At 36.4% G+C, this 18,445-nt stretch overlaps 1 protein-coding gene across 1 annotated transcript in view; it reads right to left on the bottom strand.

Moving 5' to 3' along the window:
* Window positions 1–18,445, bottom strand: part of LOC150096792 (ankyrin repeat domain-containing protein 54-like) — a 129,551-nt gene that overhangs the window by 78,211 nt on the left and 32,895 nt on the right. The window lies entirely within an intron of this gene.

Raw genomic sequence — 18,445 nt, 5'->3', positions numbered from 1 at the left:
GCAGTAGACTCATTCCATAATTTGGAAGCCTAAGAAATATTCTGGTGATGAGAGTAACCTACTGGTTAAAATTAATTTTCTAACATATGGTTTCCAGTTTATAAGTAGATTGTGTGCTCATTTTGCATATCAAGATACATCTGAAAGCAGTGCTCTCTGATATAAGATATGATTAATCTAACAAACAAGCTTAGGTGTAAAATGTTATTCATAACTTACTCCAATAGTATTACAACACCAAACAAAATAAATTATATATGTATAAAAAAATAGGTTTATTAACTGGCTTATATTTCACTGGATTTCAAACCAGCAACTTCAGAGCACATAACGTGTTATTACATTTAACATGTGACAAAATAAGTGAAACAATTCAAATTGTAACAGACATAAGATCTAAAGTCCTAATTTGGTACCCTCGAATATAAAAAAGCAGTATTACAGCTATGTAGGAGTTGACCTTAAGGTAACAGTCTCCCATGGCTGACTCTAAAAATAATCTTTTTGACTTGTATAAAGTATAGTGCCTATACTGCAAATAATGCAGTATAGTGTTGTGGCCCATTCTTGTTTAAATATATATTTCCCTTATACTTTACTTTCCTTTATATATCTTATCCCTTTTCTTCGCGTATCGTCACTTCCGTACTAGAAATCTAAGCTCTTGCTCCTCTTAGTATCCTAAAACATGTATTTTTTAAAGCTGCGCCATTTAGGAAATTTAGTTTATAAAGAAATTTAAAACAAGAAGCAATTCCTAAATAAGTCTAGAAGTGAAATAATCATGCAGTCGTAACCTTGATCTTGTATTTTAAACTTTTCTCCCCCCCGCACCTAGGTTTGTATGTTATTACAAGCGGTGCATCGAATGGCAATCTCAGACAATTGAATATTTGATAAGCAAAAGTTTATTAAACTTATAAATACAATACATTAAATTCTAAAAACTACAATTCACTACTAAGATGATATAATGTTAATAAGACTAGCAAAATACAAAAATAGGAAAATCTCACATTAGCACGTGGGATAAACTGTTATGCCTCCACAAAGAACTCTACACACAAGATAAAGGGGCTTTCCCGTCAATGATTAAGTTGGCTTAAATATTTCAATCGTTTAAGCACGATAATATGATACAATATTTCAATTAGACACAAATGGATTACACACATTAATCCACAAGAATTATGAGGGCTTAGCAATTCTGTTGCTACAATGAATGCCACATTCAATTCTTTTGACCTTTCTCAGTTAAGGGTAAATCACATATACTAATATGTATACACACCATCGCTCGTTCAGTAACATTGATAAACTAGTTCCCTCTTTCTCTATACTATTAAGTGAGCTAAAGTCCTAGTTCAACTCTCATTCAAGTCCTTCAAATTCCTTAATAACAAAATAACAAAAAAAAAGTAATATGAACTACAATTATAGCCATGTTAAATTAACAGAATTAACATAAAATCTTTCACAATACCGTTTGATGAAGCTCTTCCACTAGACGATACTTGTCTGTGATTCCTTAAGAAATATTCCTTCTGTAGTGGGACATATTTGGGGTACTTCGGATTATGAGGGCCATCTCGATTGCAGCATATCAGGCTTCTTCTAAGGAAACACGATCTATCTGCTGTTCTGCAGTCATCAGATTCACCATAAGGATATCCACAATTTCTATTGATAATCTCCTTCCTTTAGACCAGGGTTGGTTTAGTATACAGTAAATACCTTTCTTCCCGACCATGTGGTGGCCTTTGTTCTCGATGGTAGGAAAACGGGATCTAAATCCCACTTACTAATATTCCATGTCATGGCAGACGGAGGGGGACTACTGACCGTCACTCAGGAAACTGCATAGGGTAACCTCCAAATGAAAACTGGCAAAAGACTCCGTTTGTGTGTGTGTGTGGGGGGGTCCTAACCCTTTTATATTATGACCCTACCGGCACCTTCTGCAATTAATTTTCTTCCCCCCACGATATCATAATACGTTTCTCGTAACCTGTTAGGGCAGGTCTCCCTGCTGAAACTTCTACCTTTGGTGGGCAGTGTGCACGCAACCGACCCGCAGCAGTGTCTAAATCGGGAACCATGAACTTGGATTTTACTTTGGTTCTAGTTAATCCTATGAGTCAGCTTTATCAAACTCTATCAGCTCACCTAATTTTTCCAAGAATTAGCATAACTTACAATCTCTTGTTTCAACTGTATAACAAGCAAGCCTTTTACATGCAAAACTTTTATAACTAAATACTGTAAATTAATTATCTTATTTTTCTAATGTTATACAATTAATGTATAAATATAAATAATATAAACATAAATGGATGGAACACGTTCAAAGAATGAAAACAGAAAGATTACCAAAACAAGCCTTAGAGTACAAGCCATTAGGGAAAAGAAAACCAGGACGTCCTCTTAAATGATGACTTCTAAGGCCGGAACAGGCCATGCTAGGCCTAAATCCTTGATACGTATGATGATGATGATGATGATACAATTAATGTTCTTATGAGAGTTAACAATTATTCTTTTCAATATATTTATTTCATTTATACCTAGATGCAAGCACTATTTTTTCATTAAGGTTTCTACTTGTGAAATTGTGATCAAGTAAATTCTCTTATGAAGTTTACAAGGATCACAAATTTAAAAATAGGCACTGTGTCTCTACATTTGATCATTTCTGGGTGAATATCAGCTATTTCAGCTGCATTTTGACATTTCTGGTACTGCACGTATTTATATTCACTTCTAACTGCATTTTTCTTGAATTTTTTCTACTACCATTCCATCACTGCTTCTCTCATTTAGCAATTTTTCCAAGCAATTACTGCAGACATTCAAAATATCCTCATCTTCAATTTTTATGTCATATTTATCATCTCGGATTCCTGCTCTACACACATTCTCTCTCTCTCTCTATGTTCACTGGGCATCTACAGATGCTGTATGGTCACTCCGATGCTCGATGATGTTCCACACCAGGCCTCACCATGCAGTCCTGTTGTTTGCTTTTCTGGCAGCCTCAACTCTCTGAAGATCAGTCACTCCACACACGCCATCCATCCATCTCATTAATGGTCTACCCCTGCCTCTTTTTTCAGGAACTTTACCTTCTATTACTGTTCTGAGAAGTCCTCCTTCCATCCTTTCTATGTGTCCAAAATATTTTAACTTTCTTCTGTCAATATCCTTAAAGAGCCTTAACATTCTACTAATGTTTTCTAACACCCATTCATTTGTACGCCTTTCAGTATATGATATCCTCAACAGCCTTCTGTAACACCACATCTCAAAAGCAGATATCCGTTTCTTATCTGACTTCTTTAGGTTCCAAGTCTCGCATCCATAAGTTGTTGTTGGAAAAACAACTGCATCTAAAATCCTCAACTTTGTTCCCATGGAGACAGATCCATCCTTCCAGATTTTAGACAGGTCTCTGACTGTTGTTTTAGCCATTCCTAACCTTTTTCTGACATCTTCTGAACAGCAATTCTTCACATTAATAATGGATCCCAGGTACTCAAACTTGCTGACTTCCTCAATTCTTTCTCCATTAAGATACACTTGTTTCTCAAGAGCTTCTCTGTTTGTTTTTCCTTTGAGAACCATGATCTTTGTCTTGCTAGAATTGAGAAGTCCTCTGTTATTACTGATCTTGTTAACTTTGTCAAGAATTAGTCCTAGTTCTTCTATGTCATTACAAAGGAGTACTGTATCATCAGCGTACCTCAGATTACTGATCAATCTACCTCCTATCGTAATTCCTGTCTTGAGCTCATTCAATGCTTCATGCATGATGTCCTCTGCATATATACTAAACAAGTGAGGAGAAAGTAAACATCCTTGTCTAACTCCTTTTCCAACTTGAAGCCAGTCAGTCAATCCAACACCTGTTCTTACAGTGGCTTCTTGCTCCTTATACAAGTTGGCTATCAACCTGATAGTGTGTTGAGGAAAATCCATTCTTTTCATTACTTCCCACAGTTTCACATGCTCAACACAGTCAAAAGCTTTATAGTCTAAGAAGCACATTACCAGAGGGAGTCTGAATTCTTTATATTTTTCTATGATCTGTCTGAGGCAAAGGATCTGATCTCTGGTGCCCCTAACTTTCATAAAACCTGCTTGTTTTCCTCAGGCTTCTCTGCCTCAACTTTGGCCTCAATCCTATTTAGCATGATCTTTAATAAAATTTTGCTTGCATGAAATATCAAACTAACTCAGGTGATCTATATCATCCACTTCTGGACAAATACCATGGAAAGGTTTGGTGAGTCATAAGGGGTTGTCCTTGTATCTCCAACACCTTTGACTAGGAAACTCTCATCATTTGGTCTACCCAATGACTTCTGCACTTGGATTGCTAGCTTTCTTACTGGATGCTCTCTTCAGGTTATGGTGGACAGTTACTTATCTTCTAAATACACAACTAGTGCAGGGGTTCTGCAAGGCTCTGTTATCTTACCCACCCTATTCCTTCTATATATAACTGACTTACTCCAGCAGACCACTAACCAAATAAATAGTTTTGCAGATGACAGCATATTGCATTTCTCTCTGTCATTTGACAAACCCAGCAATGCGCAAATCATCACAATCTCCAAAACATTCATCAGTGGGGTTTGGATAATCTGGTCAATTTCAATGCATGCAAAACACAACTCTGTCTTATATCACACCCACAAAAAAGACCACCGCCCTTCTCTTCCAGCTTACATTTAACAACACCCAAATCCCCATGCATGTGAGATAACATTAACCTTAATTCTCTCCTGACACAAACATATTACAAATATTGCCTCTTGTCTCCACAAAATTCAGGTTTTCTGTTTCACTGAAAGTGTTACTTTAACCCCAAACAACTCCTAACTTCATACAAATCACGAATCTGCCCCCCCCCAGATTTCCCTAAAGATACTGGACCCTGTACAGAAAATGGCAGTCAGACTAATCAATGATCCTCCACTTAGTAATACACTTCACTCACTTTTGCATAGGCACTCAGTTTCCGCTGCTTGCATCTTCTCCAATTACTTTGATGGCTGCTGTTCATCAGAACTAACATTAACAATACCCCCACTTGCTGTCAAATCAGTTCAAACGCATGCAAAAACTAACCAACACTCACTCACAGTGCATCTCCAAACTCACAGAACAAATTTCTCTTCCTATTCGTTAATCCCTTCTACAACTGCCCTCAGGAACCATCTGCCATCTTATGTATTTCCCAAGGGATCAATCTATTGCTTTTTGAGATAAATGTGAACAAGTTCCTTCTTTGTTAAAGATACCAAGCAATTTTATAAGCTAGGTTTTAATCCTTTTTCCCAAGTACGCAAACAGACAAGTCAAGTTTACGCCTGAACATAGTTCAGTTCTGAGGCAACTCGTGGTAAAGGTGGAGTAAGCTCCGATTACTTTCCTTAGTATTTTCCCCTGATGCAAAGCACATCCCCTTGCAGAGATGTATGATGCTAAAGGTTGAAACTGATCTGGCATCTCCACAAGGGGATGTGCTTTGCATTAGGGGAAAATACTAAGGAAAATGATCGAAGCTTACTCCATCTTTAACAACACCCAAATCCCTATGCATGTGAGATAACATTAACCTTAATTCTCTCCTGGCACAAACATATTACAAATATTGCCTCCTGTCCCCACAAAATTCAGGTTTTCTGTTTCACTGAAAGTGTTACTTTTCTTAGTATTTACTTTGATTACTTTCCTTAGTATTTTCCCCTGATGCAAAGCACATCCCCTTGCAGAGATGTATGATGCTAAAGGTTGACACCGATCTGGGTAGTGGCCCTTGCCTTTAATGCATAGCATCATACATCTCCACAAGGGGATGTGCTTTGCATTAGGGGAAAATACTAAGGAAAATGATCGAAGCTTACTCCATCTTTACTACAAGTTGCCTCAGACCTGAACTACGTTCAGGCGCAAACTTGACTTACTTGTCTGTTTGCTTACTTGGGAAAAAGGATTAAAACCTAGCTTATAAAATTACTTGGTATCTTTAACATAGTATATACCCAAGGTAAAAATCTTTCTACAAGTTCCTTCTTGTCCATCCACAGTAGTAACATACTATAGGTTGACCAACCTCTCGTAGATGGATTCCCCACAAACAAAATCACATACATACATATGCACTATGTTATAGCAAATTACGTAGCCTACAACAATATGGTGCTAATGTCTAATACCATACTGTATTAACCTGCCTAGCCTGACTATAGTTATTATAAAGAAAATTAACATTTACATTCAGACTCTAAGCTATGATTACATTAATATAAAGTGGCAAGACATTTAATAACTGAATGTCAAAAATAGAAATTTCCAATTAACAGAAGTAATTTATGATAAATAAAATTAAAATCTGAAAAAAATTAGTTATCTGAAACTGATAATTGGTTCCATAAATCTAATATAACAAGTGCTGCACACTGAAAATCTTATTTTCAATGTGCAGCACCAGTTGAATAAATTTAAATAAAATTATGATGGATAGGTGGTTGAGCCAACCTCCATATTAGTCACTGCAAGTTCTTGTGCTATAGGTTTTAATAACAAAAATATCAATGCACAACTTACACTGATGGATTGTGTTGTTATGCACTTCCTGTTATCACATAAAACATCATTCTCTGAGAGAAATGGTTGCAGTGTGCTAAAGAAACAAAATTAACAGAAAACAAAAAAAGTTAAATAACCAATTTTCAGAGAATTCATGGTTTGTAAGATATTTATGTGCAAATGGTAGATTTTTTTGGAGTTCATCACAGTGATATTAGAAAGGCATATAAAAGGTAATCCCTTATTATCTTCACTTATTCTAAATAATAAACCTCTGTGTTAAGTCCACTTTTTCATTCTCCTGATGTAATATATTTATATATATTCACCATGTGAAGAAAGAGAAATAATTTTCATGGCACTCATCTGATAATCTTGCATGCATCTAAGTTTATTCATAGTGACATGCACTGGCTACTTATAATACAAGTCAAAGACTAATCCAGAAGATCATGTCTGGATTTGCTTTCTAGCTAAGCTCTTCGAATATATATGTATTTGAATATACTGCTGAAATCTAGACATACTCTAGTTGAAGCAAACGCATCCTTCTTTTCTTGGTTTCTAGTGCTACAATAATGTCAGCCTAATTGGAAATGCTTTATATTTTGCTGATAACCATTTGATATTACATATTTTAGGTGATTCAGAGTAACTATGAGGCAGCCAAGGTCAGAAACAAGTGCACCATATCTGTCAAATGTGTCCATCCACCAGCAAGTTTGTATAAATATGCCATGAAAAATCAATCCATAATTATTATTATGTGACATCTCCAGGGAGTCCAAAGACTCATCAAGGGAGAGTGTGCCAACAGCATCGAATGATTGATCCCTTCCAACTACTAACCATGCTCAAACTTGCTTAACTTTTTGCATGAGCCATTAGTAGCAGAGGCTCTACCAATTGACAGTCTTTCAAACATTCAGAAATTATAAGCTCTTCAATTTTTTATCCTATTACTGCATTCAACAGCATTTCATTATACCATATACCATATTAACTAATATGGAGATTAGCTGGTTTCAATTTATGAGTATGAAAAACTGGTAAAAACACAGATTGCGAATTAGCCATTCATGAGTATATACAATAAGAGTGTGAACACAATCAAGTTTATTAGTAACAGGCTGAGGTGATTAACTGTCTGGGACAAATTAAAAAAGGCATCAACATTTTAAGTCCTGTTCCCTTTCTTAATAACATTATTAAATAATTTCTTTGCATCACTTATGAAAAGTGGATGATATTAATTTTTGTTATTAATTTTCAGAGATGAAAAGCACTCAGACATTTCATCTTATAATAACATATTATTATTGCCATCAGTGCCATTATTTTTTATGCTGCAATTTTTCTTTAAATAATAAAAAAAATTTGTTGTTAATAATGTGTTATGAGCCAATGAATGCCACTAAAAGAAAGATAATCATGTAAGTGAATGACATGTAACTTCAAAGCATATTTCCTAAGAATTTTGAGTTACAAAAAGTTTAGTATAGTCAACTTTCACTACAAACCAACACTACTATAAATTCACTAAAACTACTAAACGTCTCAACTAGAACCCTACAGACATAATGGCATTTTAAAATAAGCTCACCATAGCTATTATTCACTATTATTATTATTATGTGACACCTCCTGGGAGTCCAAAGACTCATCGAGGGAGAGTGTGCCAACAGCATCGAACGATTGATCCCCTTCCAACTACTAACCATGCTCAAACTTACTATAAGAAACTATTATGTATTCCCTATGCATGCTCTATAGTGAGGGTCGACTGTATCTTTTTTATGTGAACTTATAGTACAAATGCATCAACATTAGGTCTAGATAATCCAGAGAACACTGTTCTAGAGACCAAACATGGAACTTTTTCAAGCCACTTCGGGTCCCAGTAAGCAAAGTAGCAGTCTTATGCTGAACAATGAAAACTATCTGCCATCCAAAGACATTCATGCCTAATGGGATCTTGCAGCCTACTAGCTGGAGAGCAGAAGTGCTGTCCACTTGGCTAACCATGCTAACAAACAATAAAATGTTTAAAATAAGACTGAAAATGACAAAAAACGTTATAAAGTGAAGATCTTTTTTATCAACTTTGTTAAAAAAATGCCAAAGGAGGGTGTGAGCAGGTGAGCGAGTATATTTTTTTGCATTGCTTCAGAAAGAGAGTGCATGTGTGTGTATACAGAGACAGTGAATACATTTAAGGCACAATATGATGAACTGGTGTGTGACAGTGAGACCTTCCACAATGAGTCTTTGGACTCCATGGAGGTCTGATGATAATAATAATAATTTAGATTATGCTTTTTAGTGAGAAAGCCATAATGCATATAGTATTTTGTTTCAAACATTAGTGTTGTTCTGATCCCATGATATACAACCTAGATGAAATAGTGAATATAATTAAAAAGTTTATCATAATCCCACAAGCATTGTCCTCCATTAAACAAACATCACAAGGCTGATTTAGCAAAGACACGAAAAAGAATATCAACACTTTGTTTCAAAATATACCTTATGTTTTTCTCATGGTCAAATGATATAAATATGAGGTTTGTTTGAAAAGTTTGACAAATTTCCAATACATGGTGACACAATTCATTCATTCATACCCGTGTCGGCACATATCATCTTTTTTCATGATCCTTGGCAAAATTTGAGCCACGTGTGATGAGTAGTTTTCGTTTTGGCAAACATTTAAAATGACCGTGTTTGCATTTTTCATAAAAATGGAGAAAAATGAGTTTTGTGCAGTGATAAAACACTTTTATTTGAAGAAGTGGATGACTGTGCAAATCAAAGCCGAGTTACATAGAGTTCGTGAGGGACTCTGCACCAGCATTAAGTACTATTTGTTTTGGGATAAATGAGTTTAAATGTAGTCATAAGTACATCGAAGATGAAGTGCACCCTGGACGCCCGACTGAGGTCACCAGGAAGGAAATAAATGACAAAAATCCATGGTATCGCTATGGAAGACCGCTGAGCGAAGGTGTATGAGATTGCTGAGATTGTAGGCATCTCAAACTGAATGAGTGTATAATATCCTGCACAAAAAATTGCACATGAAAAAGCTGCGTGTGCGATAGGTGCTGCGATTGTTGACCGTTGATCAAAAATGCATGTGTGAAAACACATTTCAATGCAGTGTTTGGCAATGTTTAATCACAATTTGCACAATTTTTTGCATCGATTCATGATTACAGACAAAACTAGGATCCACCACTACACACCTGAGTCCAAACAGAAGTCAAAACAGTGGACAATGCCCTGTGAAAGAGCACCAAAAAAAGCAAGACCGTTTTGTCAGCTGGGAAGGTGATGGACACTGTTTTTTGGGATTCCCAAGGAATTATCATGAGACTATTTGGAAAAGGGTAAGACAATAACAGGAGTCTATTATGCATCATTGTTGGACCGTTTAAAAGAAGAACTGAAGAAAAAAAACGGTCAAGATTGGCACACAAAAAAGTGTTCTTTCATCAAGACAATGCACTGTACCACACATTTGCCATCAAAATGATAAAACTGCATGAATTGAGGTTCTAATCGGTTCCACATCCACCATATTCTCTGGACTTGGCCACGTGTGATAACTTCTTGTTCCCAAACTTTTCCCGGTGAGAAAAAATTTTCTTTGAACGAGGATGTCATTTAGGCTGTCAATGACTATTTTGCACAATTTGACAAATTCTACTTTTTAGATGGGATGAAAATATTAGAAACTCGCTGGATCAAATGTGTAGACCTCGATGGAGACTATGTTGAGAAATAAAGGTGATTTTTTCCAAAAAAAAAATGTGTTTAACTTTTTTTTTTTTTCCAAACTTTTCAAACAACTTTTATGGAAGTTATTTCACTTGGCTATGATACTAATTATATATTGGGTTTTATCCTTTATCCAAATGTTAAGTTTGCACCTGAAGTACTTTCAGGACTGGGGCAACTCGTGGTAAAGGTGTTATAAGTTCTCATCACTTGCCTTAGTATCTCCCATAATGCAAAGCACATCTCCTTGTGGACATGTATAATAATATGCATTAAGGGAAGGGCCACTACCTGGACCGATTTCCGTATTAAGTGTGGGGTTACCTGTCCAAAAACTCGTGACATCCCCAGATCACACAACAATGAGTGACCCAAAGGATCAAAAACTCAGCGTTGTTTCCCCCCCCCCCACTAACAGACTCACCCTGTCACCGAGAAGAACTCGGCATTTGGTTCTACCCAGTGGCAGGCTCACTCCACCCATATTTCATTTGAGAGGTAACTGCAACAGCCATGCCTCAGTTAACTTCATGGGCTACAGCATTGTCATCCATTACCCCTCTACCTGGGTAACAGCAACAGCCAAGCCTCAGTTAGAACTGCATTGGCTATAGCATTGCTATCCATCATCCAAGCTTCCAACCGGTTTTGACCCTTAGGGGGTCTCATCAGTGGGAGCCAGACCCAGAGGTGGTGATAATAAGGTGGAAGTAGTGGAGAATTCATATTTACCTATATGAGTTGCCAAAGGGTGTCACACCCTATTATTAAAATTTTCTGGATTAGAGATAAGTTTATGGAAGTTTTTTCACCAGCTATGCTACTAATTATATATTGAGTTTTATCCTTTATCCAAGTGTTAGCAAACAAAGTTTGCACCTAAAGTACTTTCAGGACTGTGGCAACTCGTGATACTAAGGCAAATGGTGAGAACTTATACCACCTTTACCACGAGTTGCCCCAGTCCTGAAAGTACTTCAAGAGCAAACTTTGTTTGCTAACACTTGGATAAAGGATAAAACCCAATATATAATTTTCAAACAACCCTCTTATACACAACAAATAAACAGAACAGACAGATGGACATTCCTCTAATGATTTTTTTAAATTAATATGTCAAGAATCCATGAAATTTATTAAATCAGAGACAAGACAAATAATATTAATTACTAATGATAAAACATCACTCTTGGTGCCTCCCTTAATCTATGCAAGTAAATTTTACTAAAAAATTAAGATACCTACTTCTCTCATGTTAATTATTAGTAGGTGCAAATATGTTCTTTAATTTTAGAATGTCAAAAATTAAGGATAACATGAAAGTATGACATGATTATGATGACTTTTTCCCCCCAATTATAGCAAAATAGCATGGATAGCAATTAAATTATAATTGCTATACATGTTTTTTTTTTTAATTCTAAAACATCTACAGTCTGCTAAAAATTCAAAAATACATTTATGCATTTTTGAATTTTGTCACAGAACAACCTTCACCCACCAGTTCAGATCCTGTCCTTTGGCACTACAAGAGTGCTGCCAACTGGGAGGCCCTCCATGACTTCTATTCCTCCTTCCCATGGTCTAACAACTGCTTCAGTTCTACTCATCCTAACACCTATTCTGACCAAAATAACAGAAATCATCCTCACAGGAATGAAGGCTTTCATTCCTTATTCCACTCCAAATACTCAGCCACCATCAAAGACTTGGTTCTCAAAAAAAAAAGTGTACCAATGCTGTAAAAGAAAACACCTCTGCTTACCACAAATGGCTCAAGACCAAAACTCCAGCTGCCCACTCTGCAGTTAGCAACAGTAGTAAAAGAATGATCAATTCCAAGTCAGACTTTGAAATGGCCAAATGCTGCAAACCTGCCTCCTGCCTAAATGATAGTTGCTCCTTCTGATAACTTGCCAAGACCATTGGGTGCAACTGTACTGTAACTACAGTACCACCACTCTCACATCTGGATGGTACTGTAGTTACCTCACCTAAAGACAAGGCCAACTTACTCTTCTCTTCCAATTCCTGCATTGATGCTCTGGGCAAAGTCCCCTCCACTCCACTCCACAAAAAATGGCTCCGGCCATGTCATCTGACAAAAAGAAATTTGAAGAATCCTTAATAACATGAACACAAAAAAGGCATCTGGTCCAGATAGTATCCCACCTATTGTGTTAAAAATCTGTGTCCCAAAACTAACACCTATTCTGTTCAACTAGCACATACCCTACAACATAGAAACACGTCCATATCCAGCCATTCCAAAGAAAGGTGTTAAAAGTCAACCAACGAAGCATTGTCCAATTGCTCTCACTTCTGTTCTCTCTAAAATTATGGAGAAGGTCATCAACAACCAACTCTTGAACCACCTAGCGATACACCAACTAATCAGTGACCAGGAGCCTACTTAACAAACTGCCATCCTATGGTCTGCCTTCCTCACTCTGCATGAATTGCTAACTTTCTTACTGGTTGCTCACTATGTGTCATAGCGGACAGTTTCCTCTCCTCAGCTTTCCCGATCAATGCAGGAGTACCCTAGGGTTCTGTTCTTTCACCCACTCTCTTCCTCTTGCATGTAAATGATCTGCTCTCACAGCTTTGTGAGATCACAATCCATAGCTTTGCCGATAACAATAGACTATTCCTCCTTTTCATTCGACAAACCTTGTAGTGCTCAAGTATAAGAATCCTCAAGATCTACCATGACCAGTGACCTGAACTCAGATCTTCTAGCTATACCCCAGTGGGGGACAAGGAGAACCTTGTAAATTTCAATGCCACCAAGTGCAGTTCTGTTTGATTGCTCACAAGAAAGAGCTTGCATCCCTTCTCCCCTTACCTTCAGCAATACTGAGATATCCAAACACAATCAGATTTCTCCTCTTGGACTGATCTGATCTTTCCTTGCACCACCACATTTCGACTATAGCTCCTGGAGCTGCCAAAAAAACTTGGTGTACTTTTCTGCACAAGACACTACTTCACACCTTCACAGTTGCTAACTCTATATAAAGCCCAAATCCACCCAGCCATGGAATATTGCTCCCATATTTGAGGTGGTCTTCTCTAAGATTGCTCGATTCTATGCAGAAGAGGGTAATCTGACTGATTAATGATCCCCCTCTCACATATTAACTTCAATCCCTCTCTCTCTCACACACAGATATTCAGTTTCTGCCTTGTGCCTCTTCTACAAATACTTTCATGGACAGTGCTATGCTGAACTGGCCACTATTATTCTTCCACTCTCCTCAAAAATCATTAAAACAACAGCCACTGCTAACCAACACTTTTTTACAGTCCATCTTGAAATTCACCAAACCAACTTCACTGCTTCCTCTTTCATTCCACCTTCTTCTGTCCTTTGGAACAGTCTTCCTAAGAACAGAAGCAGATGGAATGGGAGAGAAAGAATGTTTCAAAGGAAAGAAACAAATGGAATGAAAGAGGAAGCAGCTTTTGTCTTTCGGAACAGTCTTCCTCATTCTGCCTTCCCCAAAAGATCACAACTCTCAGCTGTTCAAGCAAAATGTGAACAGATTCCTCCTTTCTTCTATTCCTCTTGAAGTGCAATAGGTCTTGTGGCCTTGCATGTGTGGGAAAAAAAAAGAGAAAAAAAAAAGAGCCTGTGTAGTTCAGTGGTTGTGGCGTTTGCACACCACAAGGCTTGACCACATGAAGGAAGACTTGGTTTCAAATCTAGTTGGCGACCAGAGGAAATTTTCCTAAGCCTTTTTTCAACTGGTTCCCGAGTTAGTCAATCTTTGGCACAGGCAAGCAGGCTTTTTCCTAGGAAACTCGGGTGTTTCATTCCGTAAACTCGAGAAAATCGACCGTAGAACCCACGCTATTTCAGACATTAAATATATTGTGTTAGGGATCATGAGATGGTGGCACTTGTTGAGCCATCTCTTCACTGCATGCCACTTAATTAGTGATAGCCTTGGACTAGCTATCTCTGATTGGGTACCAGTGGAGATTGAACTGGCCACTATGTCTCCAAAATCTATTAAAGCAGACATCAGAGATGGGATGATGTAACAGAAAAAGAAAGCCATAATCTATCTAGTATAGGAAGTATATGTGGATGAGCTGTTAAATTTGCATCAGGAAAAATTTATTTTTCACTAATTTTCTGACTCCACAGGAAGGAAATAGAATTAAGGCATAAGGACACAAAACCCATCAAAGATCATGTCTTTTTTGTATATGTTTTTTTTATTAATAAGTGCAAAGTGTTGCACTTTGAAGTGTAGAAATATAAAGCTTTTTCCTTATATTTTATATATATATATATATAAGGAAATAGATACTGACGCACTGTACTGCAGGAAGTGGATGAGATTTGAGAGTGATGGCTGACAGCAGATTGAAGTTTAGAGGATATATATTGCAAGTACTGCAAAGAATGAACATCGTAGTGCTGCTATGATAAGAAGGTGGTTGTGGCACTGTATGAAGCAGCGGCCAGACCACACTTATTTGTGCTCAGATCTGGTCACCTGGTTTTTAATGTGATGTGGAACCATTGGAGAGGATCTAGAGAAGAGTAAGACAATATCAGGACTCTGGAATGCTGTTATGGAGAGAGAGGCTGAAGAAATGTGGATTGCAGAAAAGAGGTAATATGATAGAGACATTTATGTTAGTGAAGGGGATTTTATCAGATTAACCCAGAGAGGATTATAATAAAGAGTAGAAGACGAGAGGAGAAGAATCAGAGGCTATCCCTGGAAGTAATGCAAGTGAGTGGTGAAGAGGAATGTTTTTACATGGAAAATTGAGTGATTGAAATGCATTACCAGAATATGTTGATAATGCAGGGGGTGTTAAGGATTTCAAGATTCAGTGCGATAAATATGTTATCAGTCGAATGAACTGCTACAATAATAATTCTTTCATTTTCTTCTTTCACAGGACAAATTCCTGCCTGATATCATGCTGCTCTTTGCCCATGTAATACATTCTGGTTATTTTGTTTAGCAAAATACTTTTTTATCTACAAAAAGAAGGCACAGCCATGGGATAGCTGTTATACTCCCAATTGCTGATTTTTATAGGGAAGCTTTTGAGCAACGTGCTCTAGATTCCTTGACTTTAAAACCAAAAGTCTGGCTTAGGTACATTGATGATGTTTTCATTATCTGGCCCCATGGCTTCCAGACTTTAAACACCTTCCTCAGTCACCTGAACAAACAACACAAACACATACAATTCACAGTTGAAAATCAGAACATACATCCATTTCTAGATAGACTTGTCACATGTCTTCTTTTAGGCAGTCCTTCCTTCACTGTTTACCACAAGCCTATATATACTGGCCAATATATACACAAACTTTTATCACAACAACTAGGTGTCATTAACAACTAAAAAACAGGGGTTTAAAGATTTGCACCAATGAGCAAGCACTTAACCTTTAAACTGCTGAGATACTAAATAACCAGTATGACCCTCCTTACTGAGTTATTTTCACAATTATAAAATATTTTATAATAATGTGAATAGTTACTATAACGTATTACACATTTTTGCACTGTTTTCTTGTATAAATTGAAGTCACTGAACAAAACTGTTATATAGGAATTTTATTTTCAAGTTAGGGATGTCCAAAATTTATCTTGAAATTTATTTTTTTTATTCCATATCAAATAATGTCACACACGACTTCAAGTGAGAAACACTTCCCCAAAAATACTTCAATACTTTAGTAGTGTGTGGTAATTTTGAAAGCAGGGGTGTACACATACGGCTATTCCACATTTAGCACACATATACCGGCTCTCTTTTCTTTTTCTTTGCCCCAATATGGTATTTGAACACACATGACAATGCCTAGTGGGATTTGCTTTCTTGGGTGTGGGTGGCACAGGTATTAGGAAATGTTTTTCCCTCAGTCTGAGGAGGTTCGTCACCCTGTGATGGTCGTCCAGATGTAGTGGCTGGTCTTGGCATGTGGAACTTTTGAAAACTTTCTCTGATAAGAGTCAACTGAAAATTAGCACCTGTGATATTTTCAGCAGTATGTACATTATACAAAATATGTGAATTGAGAACAGTGAGATCCAAGAGATGGAAAAAGAATTTTCTATACCATTTGAAGGCCTTTCGCACACATTCAAGAGAACTGACCATCATGTCTGTCCTATCCACAGCCCCAATATTCCTATTATAATCCATGACACATTCAGGTTTCATTATTGGTGTGTTTGTTGTCCTGTCAACTTTCCCTGATTGTTTCATAGAGTCTGTGTGGAGTGTGGGTCAACATACAAACTTCTCGTTTATCAATCCATTTTACCACTATCATATTATCTGTGTGTCTGGATTTTACCTGTCCTTTGTCTAATTTTTTGTTCAGTTTCGGCAACCCTTTCCTGTTTTTCCTAACAGTCCTATATGCATTGGTACCATTTTTATATTCAAATGCTTTCACAAACTAAATTAAATGAGTATTACACATTGAAAGTTCAAATCAAGTTAACTCAATAGTAGCAAGATCGCCATTTTTTCCATGCTCAAGTTAACTCAACCGAAGAAGTTAAAGGATTAAACACAAATTAAAAGTTCTCAGCAAAAATAATATGAACAAAATTCTTCACAGGACTGCACGACCTAATAATAAAAATAAACTGTAGCCATTCCATTCACTAAAGGGATATCAGATAAACAGAATATTGAAGAATACAATCCTAATGCCACCTTTAAACCTCCTGCAAAATTAAAGAACTTATCCAACTCCTCCAAGGATTCATTTCTTCCCCTGACCCACCCTGGAGTATATTGTATTTAGTGCACCTGTTATGTGTTATAGATGAAACTGGATGCACAATTCCTATCAAAAAAAAAACAAAACAAAACATTAAATTTAATAATTATAGTAAATCTGGCCTTTCTGATCATGCCCTGAATACTCTACACAGAACTGATTGGAAAGGCACCTCTTCATTACATCACACACAAAAACATGGTATGAGCAAAAATTTAAAGAAACCTGAGAAATTCTAACCAACCACCCTAATCATAACAACAATGATGGTCTAAAAATCCAAAGAATATGGACGGCACATATTTTACCCACGTAATATTTTGTTCTAAGAATTCATTATAAATTATAATTAGGACTGTAGTAATCTACTAATCCAGGACTTAGCCTTAATATACATAACAATATATATATTAAGTTGCCTAATCAATAACTTAATAATTATTGATTAGGCCACCACTTTTGCTGCATTTAAAGTATTATAATATGAATTGGTTCTCTAACCATGTTAATAAATAGGATATAGCTTTGATGTAGGTTATTTTTTTTTTCCATTAGAGGTCAGGGCTATAGAGTAACAGTTGATCAAACATTGTCACTTTAGCATGCTGTTTAAAATGTAATGTAAGCTTGTCTCTGTATATATACGTATATACTCCAGATGATGACCTTAATATAAAGGTCGAAATGTCAGAAAATTCAAGTAATTATTCTTAACACAGTTATAGTCTCCATAATTTATCCAAATGAGTAATAAAATAATAATAATTCTTTCTCTCTCCAATGAAGTTTAAACTGCTTTCAAATGATACAAGGAAAGCTACACTTCAGGAGCATAAAGTCAATATCAGAACTAAGTCAACAAAAAGTTTTTTTTTTTTCCTATAACAAAGAACCTGCAACCTTCACATTAGTTTCCACTTTATGTAGGTCTTGCACTCTAGCCAAGATGCCTATAAGATTTCAGAGTTCCAGTGTGGCCTCAATTAATCTTTGTATAATCATATTTTTAAATTTTTATTACTGCTTGCTTTTTTTTAAGTATATGTGGCAATTTCTAGGAAAGTAATACCTATGTATTAGGCAGTAAATGAATGTAAATATTAAGTCTGCCGAAAGCACTATAGCCCACTCATGAAATATACTATTTTCTGTGGATAGGATTATTGTAAAAAAACATATAAATTATTGATTATTATAAATAAGAAGAAAAGAAAGGAAATTCCCCTTCCTCTTTTCATTTCTTAGCAAAAACAAGCTGGTTTTTTTTATATTTTTGAAATGAAAATAGATAAC

Source organism: Typopeltis vanoorti, chromosome 18, assembly GCF_054136105.1.
Source record: "Typopeltis vanoorti isolate ZY-2024b chromosome 18, IOZ_Tvanoo_1.0, whole genome shotgun sequence".
Taxonomy (NCBI): domain Eukaryota; kingdom Metazoa; phylum Arthropoda; class Arachnida; order Uropygi; family Thelyphonidae; genus Typopeltis; species Typopeltis vanoorti.
Note: the sequence above shows the minus strand (reverse complement) of the source record. Positions and strands in the feature narration are given on the sequence as shown.